At 45.6% G+C, this 25,420-nt stretch overlaps 1 protein-coding gene and 1 long non-coding RNA gene across 3 annotated transcripts in view; one reads left to right on the top strand and one right to left on the bottom strand.

Moving 5' to 3' along the window:
- The window catches only part of GPC6 (glypican 6), a 1,126,030-nt gene that overhangs the window by 43,360 nt on the left and 1,057,250 nt on the right, over nucleotides 1-25,420 (bottom strand). The window lies entirely within an intron of this gene.
- On the top strand, nucleotides 1,106-14,010 carry LOC146398672 (uncharacterized). Its single transcript, XR_014819713.1, has 2 exons — nucleotides 1,106-1,325; nucleotides 9,710-14,010. It is a non-coding gene; the product is annotated as an uncharacterized LOC146398672 (long non-coding RNA).

The following is a 25,420-nucleotide window of genomic DNA, read 5'->3' as shown; positions in this document are numbered from 1 at the left end:
AAAAAAAAAAAAAAAAAAGACACAACTATATGGAAAAAATAAAAATCATTAAAAAAAAAAGACAAAAAATAAAAAATAAAAGCAGTATGTCCTAATGGTAGGCCTCACTGATTTCAAAAGGCTAGAAAACATATTTAGGGAGGGGACAGTACAATCTCTGGAAATCTTGGTATTCCCTCCCAATTACTGGCCTGTGCTAATTTTCTAGATATTCTCCAATACCCCTAGAATTCTTGCTGCCTCCCAATTTCCTAATTACCAACCTTTTCTGATACCACTATGGTATGAGCAGTCCTGCAAGTAATTTCCTCTTTTCTAGGCCTTTTCTAACAATGTCCGTGGTTAAAGCAACCTTCCAAATAATTACAAGACTACACATGTTTTAGTCTAATATTTATTTATTTATTTATTTATTTAGTCTTTTGGTCTTTTTTTTGAGGGCCACACAAGCGTCATGTGGAGGTTCCCAGGCTAGAGGTCGAATTGGAGCTACAGCTGCCGGCTTACGCCACAGCCACGCCAGATCCAAGCCACATCTGTGACCTACACCACAGCTCAGGGCAGCACTGGATCCTTAACCCATTGATCGAGGCCAGGGATTGAACTCGCAACCTCATGGTTCCTAGTTGGATTCGTTTCTGCTTTGCCACGACAGGAACTCCCTTGGTCTAATATTTTAAATCAATGCATCCTCCCCTAAGAGGTTCAAAGAACCAAATGTTGTTTATCCAGTTACTCTTGTAGTTATACACATCAGTGGCTATTGCTCTTGACTGCATCTATCTATCATATATCTATATCTATAGCTATAGCTATATCTGTCTATATATCTATATCCTCTATCTATCTATTTATCTGTCTGTCTATCAACTATCAGCTGAAGTAATTTTTAGGTGGTGCCGCGAATATTCTAGATGTATGCCGCCATCCAATCTAAGCTGTTCCTCAAAAATGCAAGTGTGAAAAAAAATGAGTCCTAAAACCTCCTCTTGGCTTTAATGAGAAAAGTGTTCCTGTCCTGGGTCTTTATTTATAGAGCTGCTTGGACCAGCTCATCCTTTGGGTTTTCATGACAAAGGGAGAATTCCCCAACAGGGCTACACACACTGGCTGGAAATACAGCCCTACATATTTAACGGTCTGTATCGAACAAAAGTGTGTTAGAAAGCCTCTCCTTGAGATAGTTTCTCTTATGAAATGGAAAGTAGTGAAGAAAGCCAACATCCAACCCCCTCTCCCCCGCCACAGGAATTCATGGGAGCTTGAAAGAGCCTTGCCTTTCCTAGTACCGTGTGCCTGGGAATAGGTGGAGAAGATGCCAGATGGTAAGTCAGATTCATCCAAATCCAAGACACTCAGAGGAATCACCTTTTTACTGCAGATAAGTATAAAAACAGTACTGGAAATGCATGGGAATCTGAAAGCTAAAACGCCAGGGGCTGTCTGTTAATAGATTTGGTGGCTAAGCAGTGGTTCTTAGAGAATAACTTTCATCTCTTCAGAAAAAAAGATCTCAGGCAAAGGAGCTGTGGATATAAGTAATTAGGATGGGGATTGTGTGGCCTTAGCCTCAGTCCTGGGTTGCTTTCCTGGCCCTTCTTTGAAGGGTTCTGTTTCTTCCCTGGTTCACCAGCCATATCATGCAGGCTTCTGTCTATCGGTGTGAGTCTTTGCTTCCAGGAAGGCACCTTCACGGCTCAAGTTTTGTTTTGTTTGGTTTTGTTTTCCCTCCTGAGTGAATAAGTGTAAGATTCACCAATTTGATTTTTGCATTTTTCTCATTAGCAGCTATTTCTGAATTTTTAGAATATGCCACAGTGGCCCATGAATCACAAATGCCGACATGCTTCATTCTCTTCATTCTTTTTACTACAATAAAGGGAAAATTAAATAGCCTTTTGAAAATAGTTTTCATTTCCTTACTTCTTCAAATTATTTTCGACGTGGAAAACCAACTCTCCTCTACGAGTCAAAATGAATGACTTTTACAGACATTTTAATGTCTTTTTTACAGACATGAAAAAAAAAAAAAAGCTTGGGCCATTTCTCATATATTTATTTATTTACTTTGAGGAGGGAGGGGTTTCCAAGGGTGTTCCCGAAGATAGTTGAAAGTGGGCTGTTATTTCTGCCAGTTATTTACAAGAGGGTGTGTCGCTAAGCTCTCCTCCATTATTCGTATGATCGAGAGGAAAGCCCAGACTTCCGAGGAGCTAGGACTATGCCCAGGGCTTGATTTTACTCCCACTGGTCTGAAGAGGTGACCAAGAATCTGAGAAGCATCTTCGCTTATGTGGGATAGTTTTTTTTGTTTGTTTGTTTTTAAATAGACTTTCCTGAAGATGAAACCATAGGAAACAGACTTACCCAAGAGAATTTTAGGAAAATACAATGAGTACCCTGGGCAATTATGGGAATTCCCCAGTGGTCCCTTCAAATGAACAGTGGGTCTGGCAAGGTGGTTCTGGGGTCACCTGTACTCAGGTTCTTGTTCAGAGTGCTGTGAGCACAGACTCAGCCGTGAGAGGGGTAGCCTGGGAATCTGCATTGCTAACAAGCCTTGTCCTCTGTCTCCCCTCCAATCCCCGTCTCTGCTCATCCCTGCCCCCAACCAAAGCTGATATATAAGAAACCAGAAAACGGAGACCCTCCCCCTCCTGCCCCCCGCCCCCAGCATTAAGGAGTAGACTGCGTGATATTTCCAAGGCACATTTGGCTTCATGACTTCATTTTATTCCAAGTTTTTAAAATATGTAGTTCTACTGCCACAACTTTCTTCGTGGTCCTTCTCCTTAAAGGGCAAAGGGCATGGCTGTACTATTGCACATGTTCCTGCATTCAGTCAACAAACACGTGTCAAGGACCTTCTCTGTATGAAGTGCTCCATTAGGTACTGGAGCTACAAGGATGAAAAGGACACCGTCTCTTCTCTACTGGAGAGGTCTCGATATCCAAACAGACACGAGCACCGTGTGATGTCAGTGCTGAGAGAAACTGGGCGGAAAGGGATAGGAGCTTGCACGTCGAGAGACGAGTTGTCGGTTTTCTGCAGAGCAGAAACCTATGACCCAAAGTTGTTTAAAGTGAGGGCAAATGGAAAAATGGAAGAGCACATAAACCACCGCAAAGGGAGGAGGGTGGTTGAATCAGGATCAATGAAAATAGGTACCCGGTGGTACCCAAGGGCAGCAACCACTGAACTAGAGGACCAGTGAATTTCCAGACAGGGTCCAAGAAGCGAGGGTGGCACATTCAGGGCCTGGGTGTATACAGGTGGCTGAGAGTGCTGTAGGCACCTTAATTACAGGACAGCCTGCATGTAGGTTCATACTCTGTCTTACAGATAAGTGCTGCTTCCACCCGGTGAGTATTACCAGAGCAGGAGTATCAGATGGCAGGGAGTACAGAGCGGGGGGGCCTGGGTCTGCCAGATGCATGGGGGCTACGGGAGTTGCATCTTGAAGAATGTTACAATGAGGCAGGCCTGGCCCTCCAGTTAGATGCAACAACTTCAGGAGTTCCCATCGTGGTGCAGCCGAAACAAATCCGACTAGGAACCATGATGTTGCGGGTTTGATCTCTGGCCTTGCTCAGTGGGTTAAGGATCTGGTGTTGCTGTGAGCTATGGTGTAGGTCGAAGATGAGGCTTGGATCCCGCGTTGCTGTGGCTGTGGTGTAGGCTGGAGGCTACAGCTCCAATTGGACCCTTAGCCTGGGAACCTCCATATGCTGTGGGTGCAGCCCTAAAAAGTCAAAAAGGCAAAAGAAAAAAAAGAAAGAAAAAAACCAACTTCATGTTCAAAGGCTCATGTGGGCCAAGCCCCCTTAGGCTTTAGAAAGGAGCTGGATAGGACTGGAGGCTATAGTCCGTAATTTGGAGAGAGAGGATTTGAGGCCAGAAGATCGTACAGTGTTTTACACTACTGTGAGCAGTTTAGCCTTTTTTTCTGGAGCCTCAGCTGAGGCCTGTAGAACAACCAAGATGTTATCCAGAAGGACGCATAGGTATGGGAATGCCAAGCCAGGATGGACAATGGTGGGGACTGATGACATGGGACAGCTGGGCAGTGGGTTGTTCATGCCTGTGATGGAGTCTTAACTGAACTCCACGACACAGACACTGTTTCGACTCTGCTGCGGTTACAGAGTCCCTTTCTCTCTCTCCCCGTGCTCCCCCGATCTCTCCAGCCTTTGCCCGTGCTACCCCCAGGAAGTAACCTTCTCCACTGACAGAGCCGTCTCGTCCTCTCTGCCTGGCCGCACTAGTTTCATCCTTTAAGGCAGAGACCATGCAGATAAAGAAAGGAGAAGTGGGCCGAGTTCATTCATTCATCCATCCATTCATTGAATACCTACTGTGTTCGCGGCACGGTTCTAGGTACGACGGATGAGGTTATGAGGAACAAAAGACAAAAATCCCTTCCTTTATGGAGTCACCTTTTCACTAGAGACTTCCATCCATAAACAGATAGACTAGTAGCATACATGTTAGAGTAAGAAAGTGCTAAGAAGAAAAAAGTGGAGACGGCGGCGGAGGTGGGTGAGGAGTTGGTTGTAGTTATAGATACGCTGCTTGTGGAAGTCTCACCTAGAAGGAGGTAATTGATACTGTAAGGAGGTAATTTCTGTTCTTTTGATAGACACCCATGGGCTAATATTAATGGCCTAGAGATGTCTTCATTTTCTCAAGAGATACTCTCATATTTCAAGGGGAATGTGACTCTCTCGTGGACTATCTTTCATTTCTTCCCCTTGGATAGTATATGGATGGAGGAGTGTTTCTCTTCCAGAAGAAAGCAAGAGCATCCATGTGGAAATGAAAAATAATTGACACCTGGCTTTGGTTGGGGAGAGAGCTGAGTGGGTGGAGTATGGGGCAAAGTGGGGAGACAACACCCCAAGAAAGGGAGGATCCAGGCATCACACCACACAAACACGGGGGTCCAAAGAGGTAGATCTTGTTTTACAACAGAAATGTATAGATTTGAATCTGGAAGCCTTGATTCTTCATTTCTCTCTCCACTGCCTTCCTTTTCATCACAACCACCATCATCACCACTATCATCACCATCACCACTATCCTCACCATTATCATCACCATCATCACCACCATTATCATCACTACCACCACCACCACCATCATCACCACCATCCTCACCACTACCATCATCATCATTATCATCCTACCACCACTGCCATCATCACCATCATCATCACCACCATTATTATCACCACCATCATCATCACCATCACTACCATCATCACCATTATCATCCTACCATCACTACCATCATCACCATCATCATCACCACCATTATCATCACTACCACCACCACCACCTTCATCACCACCATCCTCACCACTACCATCATCATCACCATCACCACCATCCTCACCATTATCATCCTACCACCACTGCCATCATCACCATCATCATCATCACCATTATTATCACCACCATCATCATCACCATCACTACCATCATCACCATCATCATCACCACCATTATCATCACTACCACCACCACCACCTTCATCACCACCATCCTCACCATCACCACCATCCTCACCATTATCATCATCATCACCATCACTACCATCATCACCATTATCATCACTACCATCACTGTCATCATCACTGTCATCATCACCACCATTATTATCACTACTACCACCACCACCATTATTATCACCACCATCATCATCACCATCACTACCATCATCACCATCATCATCACCACCATTATCATCACTACCACCACCACCACCTTCATCACCACCATCCTCACCATCACCACCATCCTCACCATTATCATCATCATCACCATCACTACCATCATCACCATTATCATCACTACCATCACTGTCATCATCACTGTCATCATCACCACCATTATTATCACTACCACCACCACCACCATTATTATCACCACCATCATCATCACCATCACTACCATCATCACCATCATCATCACTACCATCACTGTCATCATCACCACCATTATTGTCACTACCACCACCACCACCACCATCATCACCACTATCATCACCATCACTACCATCCTCACCACTATCATCACCATCACCACCATCCTCACCACCACCACCATCATCACCACTATCATCACCATCACCACCATCCTCACCACCACCATCATCACCACCACCATCATCACCATCACTACCATCATCACCATCATCATCACCACCATCACTGTCATCATCACCACCATTATTATCACTACCACCACCACCACCATCATCACCATTATCATCCTACCATCACTACCATCATCACCATCATCATCACCACCATTATCATCACTACCATCACTGTCATCATCACCACCATTATTATCACTATCACCACCACTACCACCATCATCACCACTATCATCACCATCACTACCACCCTCACCACTATCATCACCATCACCACCATCCTCACCACCATCATCACCACCACCATCATCATCACCATCACTACCACCACCACCACCACCATCATCACCACCAGCATCCTCATCACTGTGCAGGCTGAATGGCACACATCCATATTGCTGGATTTACCTTGAGGGAACGAGAGTTTAGAACTCTGCTTAATAGCTTAGTTCAAGAGCCATTTGAACCCTGAAGCCTTCCTGGAAAATGCCAATGCATTCCGCTTTCTACTTCCTTTCCATTTTGGGTTCATTTACATATTCATTCATTCAACATTTGCCCAGAACTTACTGAGAAGCAGGCACAGTGCTAAGGACATGCATAGATTAAAATATACTGTCCAGACTTGGAGAAGAGACTTGTGGTTGCCTGATGGGAGGGGGAGGGAGTGGGAGGGATCAGGAGCTTGGGCTTATCAGACACAACCTAGAATAGATTTACAAGGAGATCCTGCTGAATAGCATTGAGAACTATGTCTAGATACTCATGTTGCAACAGAAGAAAGGGTGGGGGAAAAACTGTAATTGCAATGTATACATGTAAGGATAACCTGACCCCCTTGCTGTACAGTGGGAAAATAAAAAAAAAAATATACTGTCCAGAACCTTTAGTTGTTTTTTTTTTTTTTTTGCTATTATTGGTGCAGCAGATAGAATTGGAGAGTTTTGGAGCCTCAAGAGTCACATCTATTGTGATCATCCTATCACACAAATGAGCACTTTATTTTATCAGTATCTCATGCATTTGGTTTGTTTATTGTTTCCTTTGATGATGCACTACCTCTATAAAACATCTTTATGCCCCTGGTAAAGAAGAGTCTCTTGTATATTTCTGTACCTTTTTGGCAGTAAGCTGGCTGTTGAATGCATGGTAGACGTTCCGGCAAGGTTTTTTTTTTTTTTCAGTTGACTGTTGCATTATGGAGAAAGCCTCGCAATTTTGAAAAAGAACTTACATAATGATGGATGTGAAGTCCATCAGAATTTGCTCATTCCTTAAAGGGCAAACATTTAGACAGATGACCATGTGGGGGAAGGAACAAGCTTTTGAACATGTTATTCTGTACAAGATGCCTCAGAAGCCAAGCATCTGGGGGAGAAAATGTTCACGGGAAACCATTTATTGCTTTTAAAAAGCACACCTGGCCACAGGTGCAAGTTCATTTGCTCTTCAGGCCTGTTGTTATGTGACCGTGGGGTCTGGGCAATTAAGGAGGAAAGAAAGTACAGTTTAGGCTCTTAGAGGCAAGCGTTATTTCTTCAGCATCACTGGATCAATGATATGAACGATGGCAAGGTCTGCATACCGCTTTCTGGAAGAGGAGCCAAGATGACATCTTGGCTACCTCTCTCTTTCCACACTATTTTCATTCTTGAGGCAAAAATGGCAGAGTTAAAGCTTTGGCGCCATCATTTAGTAACTCCTAATGAACAGTCCAGTAAATTTAATTAGGTCTGTCAGGTAACTGGCTGAATTTTCAGCCTTCGAAGCCTTCCAGCATGTTAATTTTCAGTACACGTGAGGACTGTTCCAATTCAAAGGGGGTAAGAGCTAGTTTGCTGAAATCTGAAATGGTGCCACTTAAAGAGGGATATATATGTTCCTCGCACGCATCTTTCATGATATTTTTTTCCCCCCGGAAAGTGTTAATTAGCAGGGAGGCCTACTTCCACGGAACAAACAGACCTTCTGCTGACCTAGATCTAGACTGTTTTATTTGCGCCCCCAAATCCCCAAATGAGGGATGGCATCGCATTTTTGTGAGGGTCTGGGGATGGGGGGGGGAGGATAAAGCAATCTCACGTTCCATCAAACACTCATGATTTGTTAAACATTCAATTCCACCCAAATTCAGTTTTGGATGAAATCATGAAAAAAAAAAAAAAAAAAAAAAAAAAGGTTCCAGGACATGAATGCAGAGAAAGCTGCACTTGTTTGGCTTACCGGTGGCTTCTGAGCTTTAATGCTACACGCCAGTGTACGCCTACTGCTGGGTGGCTCGGCAGAAAAAAGGTCACACTCTGTGATGGAAAGTGACTCACAGCGGCAAATGAGTATCTCCCTCCTTTTCTTTCCAGGTAACTTGTATCCACTTCCTTTTCTCCGCTTCTGGCTGGGAAAGGAAGGGGATCCCTCCCGGAGCCACCTGTTATTACAGATTATGCCTCATGGCAGGGATCACTGCTGCTCCTCAGGAGCCGAGGACTGACTTAAGATCAAGAGGAAAGAGTTTCCTTTCCCTTCCTTCAGCGAAGGTTTTCACAGTTTTATAGACACTGAGCAGATTCTTCCAGTGCCTGAGACTCTCTCATGTCTATTTGGGGCATTTCTAGACATTTCTAAGTTAAGGTTGATGCCTCAGTGGCTTAGCACCTGGAGGACATCCCTCTGTGGGACAATGAAGATGCAATTTCTTATCGGTCCATCCTGGCCTGGAGGGCTGTGTCAGGTGGGCCTTGGAAGGAAACAGAAGCGCAACTCATCCTGGGTGATTTGAAGATAGTTCCATAAGGGACTGGATACGAAGGCGAGAGCAGAGCAGTGGATGTGCTTAAGACGTGGTGCAGAAGCCAAGGTTAGCACCACTGGGCTGAAGTTACCACCACCGCCCCCCCCCGGCCAAAAGGGGAAGGAGAGAGCTAGGTGGGGAGATGGGACCCCGCGTTGAGATGCTCAGCCAGTCGGCAACTCCACAGGAAAGAAGCCCTGGGAGTGGACACTGGGGTCCCGCTTGCCTCCAGAGCACCTCCCGTTGGCCAGGCCTGACTGGAGCCTGAAGACAGGGGAGCCCGTGGAAGCGGCCGGTGTCATGGGCCTTCCAGGGCCAGAGAGGCTGGGGAAGAGGGGCGGGTGGATTTGCAGGGGGCAGAGAAGGTGTCCAGCCAACATGTTGTAGCATTTGAGGGGGTGAAGGTTGAGCCGAAGAACCCAGAGCCCCGTGCCTGCTCACTCCGTGCCCACGCTGCCCTCCTCCTCTGTGGCCCAAACCCAGCTCAGCAAGATTGGAGCAGTCCTGCGACATGAGTGACCTCCGCTCACACCATGTCCTCTGTGCCTCACTGCTTCACGCATAAGGTGACAGAGGGGTGGTTAAGGCAGGTGGAAATGCATGTCTGGGGCCCCAAACTGCTCAGGCAGGACCCTGGTTTCCTGCCTCTGTCTTGTTTCCTTCCCTGTCCTTTCCTTGGCATCCTTGGCCTTTGTTTTCTATTTTGAAGCCTTTCTGATTTGTGTGTTTTTTTTTTCTTTTGTCTTTTTGCCTTTTCTAGGGCCAGGCTAGGGGTCTGATCAGAGCTGTAGCTGCCAGCCTACACCAGAGCCACAGCAACGAGGGATCCAAGCCGAGTCTGCAACCTACACCACAGCTCACAGCAACACTGGATCCTTAACCCACTGAGCAAGGCCAGGGATCGAACCTGCCACCTCATGGTTCCTAGTCGGATTCACTAACCACTGCGCCACGACGGGAACTCCCTGATTCGTGTGGTTTAATTCCTGGTCTGCCCTGGCCTCCTTGAACGTCATCTGGAATGTTCCTGAGACAGACATCCACTGCTGACTCAAAGCCATAAGGGAATGTCAGGAGGCTATGCTACTGGGATCCGATTCCCCTAAGTAACAGCCTCTTTCTGTTTTCATGTCTAGTGAATTTGCTTAAGTCCAAGACAGAGGGAGTTAGGGTGGGGGGTTAGGGTCACAGTAGGGAGACCAGATCCACAACCCAGCTACAGATTTGCACTCCTCCAGAGCGGTGGGTAATTTAGCAGATAGTCCCGCTCCAGGCAAAGGATGAGGACCCCGCGGCTCCCGGTGATGGGGAGGGAAGCTGGTTCCTGCGGGAAGGATGTCACAGAGCGAAGGTGAGGCGCCCCCCCAGACCCCCCGAGGTTGGCTTCTCTCTCTGGAGCTTCCACGACGCATCTTCTTTCCTGGAGCTTTGTGGTTCCACAAAAGGAAACCTGTCTACTTCAGAATCCGTGTGGAGCAGGGCAGCTTTATAAATTGCCACCTCGTGGGGGTTCCTTCGAGGTATATTTCGCTCTCAGAAACTCTCGCCAGGCAGGAGAGTATAGAGGGGTCCCTGTGGTTCTCTGTCCCCAGGTGGTTTTTTTTTTTTGGTCAGCCTGGGAAAAAATTCCCACATCTGGATGCTTTTCCCCGTAGACTTCACTTGTCCCTGGCTTCCCTTCTCCTTAGTTTCTTTGGGCTTTGACTGGAGCCTGCCAACCTTTTATTATTTATTTTATTACTTATTTATTTAATTAGCCTTTTTATGAAATGCCCTCCAGGATCTGGGCTTTTTTTTCCCCCCACCCATTTATTTGGAATTTGTGTCCCTACGGAGTCCTCTGGGTTCCCAGAATGCCAGTGCAGTCTCTGTACCTCTGACCTTTTTCTCCCCAGGCTCTCATCTTCCATAAAAGAGATTCTCCACCCCCCCCTCCACACACACACACACACGTGGCATGTGGAAATTCCTGGATTAGGGATAGAAGCGGCTCTGCAAGTTGCAGCTGCAGCAATGTTGGATCCTTAACCCACTGTGCCACAGGGGCACTTCCAGAGATTTGCTTTTTATTCTGTACATAGCTGGAGAACTCATGGATTCCTCCTTCCATGGTACGTATATCCTCCTCCCGCCCTCTCTTTCTCTCTTGCAATAGAGAGAGGATCCTGGGGGAGAGATAAGAGAGAATATGTGTATGGCGTATATGTATTTTAACAATGCCTTCTGGACACAATGCTGTAGTTCAAAAGACAATTGTGTCGGCTCACTGTGGGGAGCACGATGGACTACCAACTGAGATGTTTGGCGTCAGATGAATTCCCATTGCCCCTTGTATTATGGCTGCTGTTTGCCTTCTCCTGAGACGGGGCCCGGAACAGAGCTATTCCCCAGCACTGGGGATCTCACCTCCGGCTGTATATCAGAATCATCTGGTGGGAGTTTTAAAAATATTGGTGCCTGGGTCTGGACCATAGAGACTGTGATGAAATTAGTCCACCTGGGGCACAGCCTGAGCACTGGGATTTTTCAAAACTGTGCAGGCGATTCTAACATGTGGCCAAAGTTGAAAACCGCTGCTCCAGCAGCGGCTCTGAAGGACAGGATGGCTACTGACAGGAAAACAAATGAGGCTCCATCAGCTTATAGGAAGGTGGAAAGACAGTGTATTTTGAAGATACCGAAGAGGAAATGTTTACCAAAAATCTGTTTTCTTGGGCCTCTCCAAGAGTCAGGCTTGATGTTTGGCATCAAGGACACAGAAAAGTACAATTCTCTCATTCCAGTCAACACACTCAAATTGTTGAGCCATTTCTTGTCCTGGATATCAGGGAATTCTATTCAGCCCTGGGCGGGCTTGATAAATACAGCCTTAAAATCTAGTGGAGGTCATGATAGACAGATATACAAGGACGACTCATCCAAGACTGTGTGACAGACAGTGTGTGACACAGGTCAGAATTAAGTCCATGGAAGTAGTTACTCAGGACTGAGGAAGGGTCTTGGATGAGGTGGGCTTTGAAGAACTGTCATGTTTTGACAGTAAAAGAATTAAGTGAAAGTTCTTCTACACTCAGCAAAGACAAGGCGTCTTCAAAGAGCAGGGCTTTGGAGACCAGCACACGCACGCATGTGGGTAGAAGCTAGTGTGGGGTGGGGGAGGGAAAGCTGGAAAAGCCAGTGGATGAGAGGGGTGTTAGGAACTTGATGTTGTGTAGTTGGGGTTTCACTGCATGGGCAATGTGGATTCATCTCTCTCTGAGTTCAGAAGGGCCACGATCAGGGGAGTTTTAGGACAAGGATAAATTCAGGTTGGCAGGAAGGATGAGCTGGAGAAGAGGCTGAAATCAGAAGGATCCGTCATGGGTAGGGGGACAGGTGTCATCACCAGGTCTAGAGAAGATGAGAACATTTCTAGGACAGTGGCAAGAGGAACAGAAAGGAGAGGAGAACTTGTGTATGAGCAGCAGAACAAACAGAACTTTGTAATCAACTGGATAATTGTGGTGGTGAGTTAGAAGGAGGAACCAAAGGTGACCTTGTAGTTTCTACCCTGGGTGACTGGGTCTCCAGGAAGGTGACCTTTAAACTGTGGGTGGCTGAGGCCCTGCAAGGTTCCTTGAGGCATCAGACAAGTGTCATAAGGACTCCTGCTTGCTCCATTCACCATATGCCTAGTGCCTGGCCCATAGTAGGCACAGCTATTTATGGAATAAAGAAGTATTGTTGAATACATATATGGAACTGGTTGAGAAGGAAGTATGGTTGGCTGAGCGAGTTTTCACAGGGAGAAGGTAGGGAGTTTGGTTTTTCCTAAGTTGAATTTGGAATTCCAATAAGGCAGCAGGTAGTTGGAAATGCAGCTCTCAAGTGTAAGAGAAAGGCCAATGGTAGCCATGTAGAAACTGTTCTCAAAGGGATGTCTAATTGGGATTCTGGATGTGTACATGAGAAAGGTGCTAAAGATAGAATTATCCCAGGCTGGATGCCAGATGGCTGGTCCAGACACTGTGTGCTACAGGAATTCAGAGGAGGAAGTGTCTGTGATACGTACGTCTCATCCTAGACCATCTCAAGGAACTGAGGCTCAAGCAGAGTATTAAAAGATGACTATATAGATCCTAAGAAGAAAGAAAGGGGAAGAAGTTCCAGGTTGAGAAAAGACTGTGCACAGACTCATAGGGGCAGGGATCCATGGGGGCATTTTCTACATCCTCGCTACTTAAGGGAACTAGCAGCACTGGCCTCAGTCAATAGCCTCTATCTCACCCTAGCTTCCTGGACTAGAACCTGCATGTGAACAACATTCCTGGGTGATTTGGAAAAGCACAAAAGTTGGAGAAGTGCTGCTCTAGGAGGAAGAGGATTTGTGTCGTGGAGTAAGGCACGTGGGGTGAGAGAAGAAGGACAGGTGAGAGCCGGAAGGGCCAGAGCTGTAAACCATGCTCTTTTGACAGAAGTGTAGGAGGGTCCTGGGCTGAAAGAGACCCATCAACCAACCAGTGAGGCAAAGGCACAAGCAGTTAAAAATTAGGAAAATGTCAAATGCTAGGCTTTGTTCGTTGGGGTCAATACCCTTCATGGCCCTTGGCAATGGCTGGCATGGGATGAGGGTTGCACATAACCATGACAGCCTAGACAGGTCATAGCAGAGGGTTGATGTCCATATGCTTTTCATCACACCTGCCTCTCACAAACCAAGTCCCCTCCCTCTTTGGTGCACAAGGCAATGCCTTTAACAGGCCTCTTTGGGTTTTCCCTGAACCATCCCAAATAGGGTTATTATGCAAGGAGGTAGCTTGATCCAACCACAGTATAAAACTATATTAGAGAATATATTTCCACTGTCTTTTTTTCATTTCATTTTATTCCGTTTAGTCAGACATGCAGTCCCCATCCAAATATCTTCTGATATTATAAGTCTGATAACAAGGTGCTTTTTCATCACTTCTGAATAAATCGTCCAGAAAATAAAATGGCAATGCAGAAACAATCTTACTTTCCAATCGCCTCATTCATATTCCTCCATTACTCTTAACTTTTTATTAAATTATGTCAAGTCAATTTGTGTCTATCGAAGATCTTAAAAATATTAGTCGATTGGTTATTACCTCAAAGAAAAATTTAATTTCCTACTTTAGGATGAAATTATGAGCCATGATGTTTAGCTGGCTAACTTCTGAAAGCAAATTATGCTAACCCCGAAGCTCTCTGTCAAGAATGTCGTAGCCCATCAAAGCACATAATACAGAGAAGTTAGAGCTGAAAACTCGGGGAGTTTTCAGGACAGTTATTTCCTTTGAGCTCTCCTTTATGCAGGTTCAGAGGCTTTGGCCTTGATCGGTTCATTTATTCCCAACCAAAAAACAGCAGCACCCCCAAAAGGGTATTATACATATGGGAAAAAAATAAAAGCCACGGCAAAGCTCAGAGAGCAGTGTTTGGGGATTCTTCTAATCACCCCACTGAAATGCTCAACCATCACATCTCTGAGCTCCCCTACAATGGACAAAATGAAATGTAAACAGGCGGCGCCGTTCAAGAGGGAAAAAGGAAAACGATACTTATTATGCTTCTTTTTGTTCATTTCCCTCAGGACCCGCTCGGGGTAAAGGAAGGAGCTGACAGGACCAACAGTGAATGAGATGAAAGGGTAGGATGTTGAGCTGTGAGATGCAAAAGCTGACGTTCTTTCCTGAACAGCTGGTGCTACCTGTCTCCTACCTGCAAGGTGAACGCTCTTCGCTTTTGTTTTGGTCCTTAGCCTCCTCCTCCCTCCTTTATTCTCTGGAATCCATACCTCCCCCTCCAGCTGGATCCCCCCTGCTGATATGCTATGTGCTTACTGAGCTGTTCTTGCTAGAGGTGAAGCTTCAGAACGTCCATCCGCATGAGGGGGACGTCACAGAGCCAGACCAGGAAGGATCCTTTTGTGTGTGTGTGTGTGGGTGTGTGTTTAGGGCTGCACCTGAGGCATACGGAAGTTTCCAGGCTAAGGGTCGAATCCTAGGAGCTGCAGCTGCCGGCCTACACCACAGCCATAGCAATGCAGAATCTGAGCCTCGACTGTGACCTACACCACAGCTCAGGGCAACACGGGATCCTTAACCCAGCGAGCAAGGCTGGGAATCGAACCCACGTCCTCATGGATACTAGTCAGGTTTGTTACTGCTGAGCCACGATGGGAACTCCTATGGGAGGATCCTTGCCCTGTGCCACCCTGAATGTCTGATGAGATTAGGGCTCAGCACCCTCCCTGCCCCCCGCCGCCCCCCAACAGTCTGCATATTAATACGTGCCTGTGACCGGCTGCACGGTGTGCCTCAAAAAAAATAGATGAGGCCCCATTCTGGAATCTCAGCATGTGGTTCGGTTTGGAACTAGGGTCTCTGCAGGTGTAATTAGGTAAGATGGGGCCATTCTGGAGTGGGGTGGGCTCTTAACCCAATATGACTGGTGTCCTTATAGGAAGAGAGACAGACGGGGAAGAGCAAGCCATTATCATTCAGCCCCAGGAGGAGGGAGACTGAAGCGCTGCAGCTGCCAGCCAGGGATGCCAAGGCTTACTGGCAACATTAGACGCTAAGAGAAAGGCCTGGAACACATTCTCCCCCAAGAGCTTGCAGAGGGAGCCTGGCTCTGCAGACACCTTGATTTCAGACTTGTAGCCTCCCCATCTGTGACTCTATACATTTCTGTTTATTTGTTTATTGTCTTTTTAGGGCAGCACCCAAGCCCTGGGGAGGTTCCCAGGCTAGGGGTCGAATTGGAGCTGCAGCCAGGGATCAAAGCTGTGTCTTCATGGATACTAGTTGGGTTTGTTAACTGCTGCGCTACCATGGGAACGCCCCATTTCCGGTGGTTAAAGCCCCCAGTTTGTGGTAGCTTGTTGTGACAGCCCGAGGAAACTGATCCCACGCCCTTTTGCAAAATAATAACAACAGCCACCTGTCACATGCGGGCAGGAGCTGGTTTTGACAGGGTGATGTTCTCAAGACAGTGGGATACCTTTCTCAGATGGCCCGTCTTGATCCCCAGAGCGGGGCCCGTCTAAACACAGAGCCACCTTAATGGGACCCGTGTGCTTCTCGTTAAGCATGTAGATGGCACTGTATCCCTTTCAATAAGGACAATAACTTTGCAATGGGCATGTCCTCTCAAAGTGCCGAAGCTGAGGAGCCCTGAATAAAAGTAGATGAGCCCTAAATAAAAGTAGATGAGCAGGATGTTCCCTGCTCTGCATCAGTAATGTTTTGGTAAATTGAATCGTATTTTAAGTACTCAGAGAGAGCTTGCTCTTTAAATTAAATCCTTTTGGCAAAGCGAGGACGCCTTCTTCTTCCCCCCACAACATCAGATGTCCTGACCTTGGCTTTCTTAAAGTAGGGAGCACCTCCCTGTAGTAGATGTTATTAGGAAAAAAGAATCTTATTGCTTAGCGTCAGGCTAAGAAGGATGGATCAGGTTGACCTGTGGGTGTTTTCTCAGACATTCAAGGCTGACAGTTTTGGAATCATTTTACTAAGTGCTTTTCACTAGCAGATTCTAAATTAAGAAACAGGGCAAGTTTTGTTACCTACTTCAAACATTTGAGAGTCTATAAATAGAGACCAGGTCATATATTTTCTTGATAATGGTAATAATATGAGGGCTAATTTAGGAATAATTTCATATCCTAGCCCTGCCTGACTGCTGGGAACCTACATTTCTTTCCAAAAAAGGAAATTTCTTAGAATGTTTTGCGATGTAGGATAAAACAGGAACAAACTGTACTTCCACAAAATAGGAAGACCAAGGCAGAGGTATTTACGGTTGACTCACGGATTGACTCAACATACTGAAGTTACACCATGCGCGTCCACTTCATGGGACACTTTGCAAAAGCACAATTCTTCTCCTTAGGGAGATACGGTTGCATATTAGAGCCAGGACAGACCGACAGAGAAAGGGTTAAGCCACAGTCCTAGACAGTGTAAATGACCGAATATGAAATAAATACTCCTTCGTGGGGCTGGACCAGTCCTAGGGAGAGACTGAGTTCATCGCTCTAATATTCTCTGCAGCTATGGCCTTGACTCATTTAAGGGCAATGAACTGTCACGAAGAGCATAGTTATCAGAGACACGAGGTTTGGGGATGATTTTCTGCGCACCAACTGGCAAACCGGCATTAATAACTGCAGCACACGTTTAAATTCAAAGATGCTGGGAACAGCAAAGTCTGCGAATCGAAAGCCATCCCCTGTGATGCTGGCACAGCCTCCTAGAGCTTCTCGTTTCCTTTCAGCCTCGTAAGTGAGACTGCTCCCCTGATACCCAGGGACTTTTCCTTCAAGAGTCACTGTAAATAACCTGAATGTGACATTCTCTCTTAACAAAACATCTTTCAAATTTTGAAATGCTCCTGCTGGCCCGGGCCTGGGTAAGTAAGTCAAGGAAGGCACTTGCTTTGGGTATAAAATGTAAAGGGGGTGCACCCCCCCCAACTCAGCCGTCAAAATAAAGTGTATTTGACTGTGACTTTTTAAAATTTTTGTCTTTTAGGGCCATACCTGTGGCACATGGAAGTTCCGAGGCTAGGGGTCAAATCAGAGCTATAGCTGCTGGTCTAGGCCACAGTCACAGCCACAGCAATGTAGGATCCAAGCCTTGGCTGCAACCTATACCACAGCTCACCACAGTGCCAGATCCTTAACCCACTGACCGAGGCCGGGGATCAAACCCACATCCTCGTGGATACTAGTCAGATTCTTACTAGTCGGAGCCACAACGGGAACCCCTGTGATGTTTTAAAAAAAATTCAAAATGAATGCAAAAAAATCTGATGAATAATATATCAAAAATGTAAATGAGACAGAATAGTGCTGATTTTTTTAATTTTTATTTATTTTTTTTTAATTTTTTTTTTTTTTTTTTTTTTTTGTCTTTTTGCTATTTCTTTGGCCGCTCCCGCGGCATATGGAGGTTCTCAGGCTAGGGGTCGAATTGGAGCTGTAGCTGCCGGCCTACACCAGAGCCACAGCAACGTGGGATCCGAGCCGCGTCTACAACCTACACCACAGCTCATGGCAACGCCGGATCCTTAACCCACTGAGCAAGGGCAGGGACCAAACCCGCAACCTCATGGTTCCTAGTCGGATTCGTTAACCACTGAGCCACGACGGGAACTCCAGTGCTGATTTTTTTATTCCTCTTGCCCTGGGCTCCATTTTAACATTGTGTTCACAGATGTCTGTAAGAAGAGCACCAACAAACACCAGACACTAGCCAAGGATTTAAAACGCCCTTACTTCCACTCTAAGGATGAAAGGTTTTCCGGCGGAATCACGATGATATCCCGTTTTATTTAAAAACAAGTCCTCAAAGTTCATTCCTTCACTGATTTTCTTCAACAGATCTGTATCTCCAGCCCCTGTTGCAGTCCCTGGCCTCTGGTAACACGTGTGAGAACACGTCACAAGTCATCAAATCCAGTTCTTAATTTTCTATTTTCCCTATTTCATGCTCTTCAACTTTCATTTTCTCCCTCCCGTGCTGGCCATGGAGGATGCTGACAGATCAAAAGAAAAGCGTGAGTCGGCTAACTGGGCTTTTCATATCTCCCCGTATCTGGATTCCTCTACTGAATAAGCTAAACAAGCCTGTGCCCATTTGGAGCCAAAAGAAGGATCAGCTCCGTGAAGCACGAGGCGAGGGCTTCTTTGTGCAGAGCGGAGGCTGCAGGCTTTCATTAGCGAGAGTGGGGAAGGGGACCACATAGCTGATGGCACTTACGAAACGGCGGGCTCTCCTGGCAAACGCGAAGCCATTTAGAGTTCACGGCTTTTCCTGGTGGGTTAAATACTGTAAATCCTTAAGAGGAAGGCCAGCGCCAGAGAATCAATAAGAACCAAAATGACCTTCGCTCGGCCTGCCCTCTAAGGGGAGGGTCCCAGAATGACAGAGGCGCCGCGGCTCCGCGGGGGAAATGTAAGCTGGTGAAATTGACAAGGATCACTTTCGTGTGACTTTATTCTCCGCCTTGCCCACTTTTAATCCGTTCTGGCAGGGCGCGGGGTTCCCAGGCATGTTTTCAAGTCTAATTTTGAAAAACGTCACACTTCAGGGTGACATTGGCTGTCCAGCGAATTAGGAAACCTCTGGAATCTCCGCGGGCAGCGCAGCGGGCAAAACCCACTCCAAACTGGGGACTGCTGTTCTCCAAGGTTGGGAACGACAAGCCGACAGAGAGCGAGCCCAGGCCGGAGAATGGCCTGGCTGCAGAGGCGGCTCCAGGGCGAAGCCCAAGGAAGTCAAAGGCGGCCGAGGCAACCCTGACGAAGGTCCTGAAAGTCCTGAACCCAGGATGGGGGAGTGAGGGCGGGCAGCTAAAAGAGCAATGGATGGAGGAAGAACACCCCCTTCCCCACCCCCACCCCCAAACTCCCCAGTTCTTCGCTTTGCGCCTGTGTGTTTTCCTAGGCCTGCCACGACAGAGTAGAGCTGGACGGCTCACAGCAGCAGAAATGGATTCTGCCACAGTCTGGAGGCCTGAAGTCTACACTCCAGGAGTCAGCAGGGTTGGTTCCTGCTGGAGGCTCCCAGGGACAATTAGCTCCAGGCCTCTTTCCCAGCTTCTGCTGGTTGCCAGCCACCCTGGGCATCCTGTGGTTTGAAGTGGCAGTGCTCCAGTCTCTGCTTCTGTGGTCACACGGCCCTCTCCTTGTGGGGTGTCTCCTCTACGTCTGTCTGCATTCCCTTCTACTATGAGAAGGGCAGTCACATTGAACGCCAGGCCCACCCTCTCCTAGGGTGACCGCATCTGAGCTTGGTTACCTCTGCAAAGACCTTATTTTCAATTAAGGTCTCATTCACAGGTGACGGTGGTTGGGACGTCAACATATCTTTTGGGGGGACCAAATTCAACCCATAATATAGTGTATAATAGTAAATAACAAAAAAGGTATACTTTTAGCTACTGGAATGGAATTAAGGCAAATTCCTCAAAGTGCTCTCTCATATTTTAGCGCAGTGAATTTAGGGCTGTCAGATTTGAGTAAGAATGAACTGGGATGTTTATTTTAAAAGGCATTTTTTGGGGAGTTCCCCTTGTGGCTCAGTAGAAACGGACCCGACTAGGAACCATGAAGATGCGGGTTCGATCCCTGGCCCTGCTCTGTGGGTTAAGGATTCGGCCTTGCCGCGAGCTGGGGTGTAGATCTCAGACACGACTTGGATCTGGCATGGCTGGGGCATAGGCCATCAGATTTGACACCTGGCCTGGGAGCTTCCATGTGCTATACTGTGCCTCCCCACCCCCAAAGGGCATGTTTTGATACAGAATGTCTGTAATGGGGTGTGGTCTGCATGTTTACAGTATTCCAGTGATTCTGACATAGGAGCAATGGAGACCCTACTTTGAGAAACACTGTCTTATATTAAGACTTTAACGCTCTCCAAACGATCAGTGTCTTAACTATTAACGCCCACATATTTTCTACCTTGGACTATTGTTATTTATCTTTGACTCAGTTTTAGAATCTGGTACATAAAACAGTTTCCAGGATCCGTTGTAATTCATTATTAATACTATTCATTAATTGCAGGTCTGTGAACTGAGACTTATTCAGGGAAATCCTATATCACTGTAATCCCACCCACTCTCCAAAGCGCTTTGAGACCCATTCACATTAGAAAAGGTATTTCCAATAGAAGTTTTTGTTTTTGTTTTTTTTTAAAACGGCTGCCATTTTGTTTGAAGATATTAGACCGAATCCAATAAAAACTTCAGATTCATCTTGATAATACATCCCATTGCATGGTAACAACCTTTACGATGATATTAAGGGCATCGTGAGGAACAAGGTAATAGGCAAAAGGAAACTACTGGGAGCCTGATTTGAGAACGAGACCCAAAGAATGGTTCTGTGTAAGTACAAGACTCTTTGTGACAGTGCCATTGTGCTTGTATTGAATCATTATATAAGATTTTTCTCTTAAGCGTCTCATCTGTGCAGTATGGTTAATTCCAGAGCCTGATAGCACAGAAGGGCCTGGAAGAGAGTAAACATTTGATAAATGTTAGCTATTCTATATATAGAATAAAAATTAGCTATTCTCTCTCTCTATTTTATGTATAGCTATTATTTTTTATTTAGCCATTAAGTAATGATAACCTGTGCTTTTGGAAAGGATTTCCTCCCCTTATTTTATAAATGATTACCTAACAAGCAAAAGGTAACAAAGGAAGATAAATCAGTGTTGCATTTTTCCATTGACTCCCAAATGTTTATGAATAATGAGGCTGGAGTCATCTCTTTAAATAGTATTTAGTTATGTTAGCAAGGGGTGTATATTAAAACCCTTTATATAGACATGTATTAAAATGTTCCCATGTAGCCAATATTTGCACACTTGGTAACCCTTTTCTCATTTTTCATTGTGGACCAAAAGAAACCAGAGTCTCCTTTCCCTCCATTGATTAAGCTGTAAATATTTGTAAACGAAACTTAAGTCTTATACAGGGGTTCCATACAAGTACAATGGCACTGTAAAAAATCTTTTATTTGCACAGAACCATTCTTTGGCTCTAACCACACAGTGATCTACATATTTACACACACATGGGATATATATACACATGTACCTATCACAATATATGCATGCCTTTGGAGGTGTTCACGATGAATGTAATTTTATAGCTTTTTAAGGAAAGAGGAACTCCCACAGGTCAAACAATTATGCGATGTCTCTAGAATTTCAGTCTTTCAATTTGCAGAAACATTGCTGTGGGAGTCGAATGGTCTCAATTTAGCTCCATGACTTTCCTTTGGGTTTTTCATTTTAATCTTGAATTCTTTGGTAATTGGGGGATTTTTTTTTTTTTATTAATTCATTGGTATGTTGTTGGAAGGAGCTGCATAGCTAACCAGCCAGTTTACCAAGGTGGCTTGGTAAATTTGACGGAGGTGATGTGTTAGAATCTAGGCTGACATTGTGTGAGCAGTTCCCTTGGGGTGAATCTAAGGTTTAGGTTCAGCCCATAAGTTCACTGAAGGGGTGAGCAGTATCCTGGCTTGAAACCACAGGGTCCGTGGAAGGAGACCCGAGGCTGGTTGACTTTCCTGGAGGTCTCCTGGCTATCATATCCTGCCTGTTCTCGCAGTTCTTATGCTCCTCCCCACCTGATGGCCAAATCAAGACCCTCCGCTGGGGAAGGCTCTTCTCCTTTGGATTCCTGGATATTCTGGCATGCTTCTGGATTCCTCCCTTTTCTCTCTGCTCATCCCTCTTGGCCTTCTCTCTACTTCAGGGCCTTTACTTCAGGGCCTGATGCTACTTGGCCCTCCTATGAATACACAGTTAAGACCCTCTGCTGTCTCTCCCATGCTGTTACAAGTGTGTGGCTGGAGGCTGCCTCTGTAATGCAGCCCCAGCCTTTCTCCTGCACCCTGACCTGAACATGATGCTTTCTGGCCCATGTCAGCATCACACGTCCTCATTTCTTAAGTGCAGTCATCACCTCAATCACTCCCACCCCAAGCTTGCTTCTTTTTCTGTTTCCATTCTTGTGTCCCAATGTTTTAGAAGCAAAATTCACTCATCTTTGATTCCTCCTGGATTTCACTCTGCATCTCACTCTGCTGTGTCTGGCTCGGCCCAGCCCTCCGGATGTCCTACTCATCACTGCTGCCCCCATGGCCCATCTTTGTTTCTTCTCTGAGCCACAGACAGCATCTTTCAAGTGAGCCTCTTCCAACTTATGTCCTTCTCTTTCCCAAGGTTCTGCCTGATGAATTTAGAGCATGGTTCTTCTGAAAAAAATCTCCTATGAGTCCTCTTATGAAAAGAATAAAATAAAAAATTGTGAATTAAGAGGGCAGATGACTTCCAATTATACCTCTTGACAATAGGTATGATGTCACAGTTTTATGTGCACAGACACATCACTTATTTTAAAACTTGGCCTCCTCAGTTCCTCAGAAAACTAAAATTAGAGTTGCCATATGATCTAGCAATCCCACTCCTGGGCATATACCCAGACAAAACTGTGATTCGAAAAGGTACATGCACCCCAATATTCACTGCAGCACTATTCACAATAGTCAAGACATGGCAGCCACGCCAATAGTCATTATGTCTATTGACAGGTGAATGGATAAAGAAGATGTGGTACATATATACAGTGGAATAGTACTCAGCCATAAAAAATGAAATAATGAGATTTGCAGCAACATGGCTGGACCTAGAGATTATCATACTAAGTAAAGTGAGTCAGACAGAGAAGGACAAATATCATAAGATATTTATATGTGGATTCACTTATATGTGGAAAACAGGACACAAATGAACCTATCTATGAAACAGAAACAGACTCACAGACATAGGGAACAGACTGCGAATGCCAGTGGGGAAGGGGGTAGGGGAGGGGAGGATTTGGAGTTTGGGATTAATAGATGCAAGCTAGTATATACAGGATGGATAAACAACAAGGTCCTACTGTAGAGCACAGGGAACTGTATTCAATCTCCTGTGATAAACCATAATGAAAAAGAATATACAAAACGGAATATATTTTGCTGTACAGAAGAAATTAACACAAGATTGTAAAGCACCCATACTTCAATAACATTAAAAAGAAAAACCCCTCAAACTTGGTCTCCTTAGATAATCAGAAATTTTCTGTTATATTTTGGAAATTGGCATAAAAGTAAAATTTAAGCTGATACTTCATGATATCACAATAACTGAATCATTAAATGTCTTTTAGGATCACTGACCGTTGATCAATTTGCAGCAATAAAATCAAAGCAGCAGTGTGATCTAGCTTTAAGTACTTCCTTCTTTGTAGCATAACATATGTAAAACATTTTTAAAAATTCTGTTATTTTCTAGCAGCATGCGTATGAAGATTTCACAATTAAAATAATACCCTCAAAATTCCAGATTGTGTTATTACCATGACTTATAGCTTTTTTCACCTTGTGCCTCATCGCCCTCCTCCCTGACCCCAGAGGCCATTTAACTAGTTCTTACTCTTTGAACATCTTTAAGCTATTGAGAAGTGACCATTTTCTCATGATTTCTATCTTAGACCTTCTGGAGATTTTAATTTCCATAGATCATTCTTCTTAGAATTTTTTGGGGAAAAGTAGTAATATTTCCTTCCATGGCAGCCCACCCGTGTATTTCACCATTTTGACCAACAGCAAGCATCACTCGCCCACTCTTTGATCTCTTTTCATGCATTCCTGTTGTCAGGGTTCCAATAAAATAGTGACGCTCAGTTGCAAGATATTCATATTCAACTTATTTTTCTCTGAGCAGTAAATTTCTTGAGGCTCTGGCCCTGACCGACTGTCACCGGCCCCAAGTGATTAGTCAAAGAGATAAGTCACATCGTGCAGATATGTGAATGACAGCAACTGTGAGCAGGGGAGTGATTAGGAAAGAAAACTCCTAAAATAGTACTTCTTTATTCTGTGCCCATGGTTACGGCATTTAATTAAGTGATATGGGATTTGCCCACTGGGTCAATGGTTAGGGCACCGGGTCTCATTTCAAAACGGATATTACGGCCTCACTCCCTTTTAAATGAAGGGCGATGGCAAGACAGGAGGTTAACCAGTGAAATATTAGGGTCAAAACATTTCCAAAACATCAGCTTCCTTCCACCGTGACTCAGTTCCAAAATCAGCCTCAAGCGTGTGATATGGAAATCAATTCCTGGCCGGACTCCGTGTGAGGGGTTTATATGGGTTTCTAAAATGGGGAAACTTCTTCTGGCCACTCTGTGACTCTGCTTCCTCGTCTGTAAAATCTAGGGTTGTTATGTGGATTAGATGAATGGATACGGGCTCACGTTCATTCTCAACAGCAGGGGTCACCCCCACTGTGGCGCCTTCTCAGTCCTCTCGTGTCCTGGGTGGGGTGCAAGGATGTCATCATGGGGAGCTTGGAGAGCCTGGAACACGGATGGACAGAAAACTGCAGGACCAAAAGCAGCTAAAAACAGGGCCTGGTAGATCCAATGAAGTCTCTGCCGGTGAGGGGTGTGGATCCAAAGATACCGCCTGAGCTGGAGGGAGGTAGGCAGGCAGAGAGGCACGCAGCCTGTGCTCGGGGAGGATGGTGCCAGCAAACAAAGGTGGTTAACTCTCTCCTGGGCAGTGGGTCCCCTGCTCCCTTTGCATTTTGTCCTGCCTGTAGATTCCCCCAAACTCTCCCATGTTGGCTATTCCCAGAGGCGGATTAGCGATCTGTAGGTATCGTCTTCCCCAGAAGGCTGTGATTCTCTTCCATATCCCTGCTCCCAAAGTGAGAGCTGACCACTTAAGTCAGATTCTATTTTTGCAAAGGATCATTGCTAATGAAGAATGTCTATTGCAATTCTCCATGGCAGCGTGAAAAAGGCATCCATTGCTATGCAGAGACGATAGGTAAACAAATAAAAGGACCTAGCAGCAATAATTGGGGCAGAAAGCATTAAAGGTACA

The sequence above is a fragment of the Sus scrofa genome, chromosome 11, assembly GCF_054392235.1.
Source record: "Sus scrofa isolate SSC_HxYL_T2T_F1_AM1 chromosome 11, Sscrofa_HxYL_maternal_Yorkshire_Landrace_v2.0, whole genome shotgun sequence".
NCBI classification, from domain to species: Eukaryota; Metazoa; Chordata; class Mammalia; order Artiodactyla; family Suidae; genus Sus; species Sus scrofa.
Note: the sequence above shows the minus strand (reverse complement) of the source record. Positions and strands in the feature narration are given on the sequence as shown.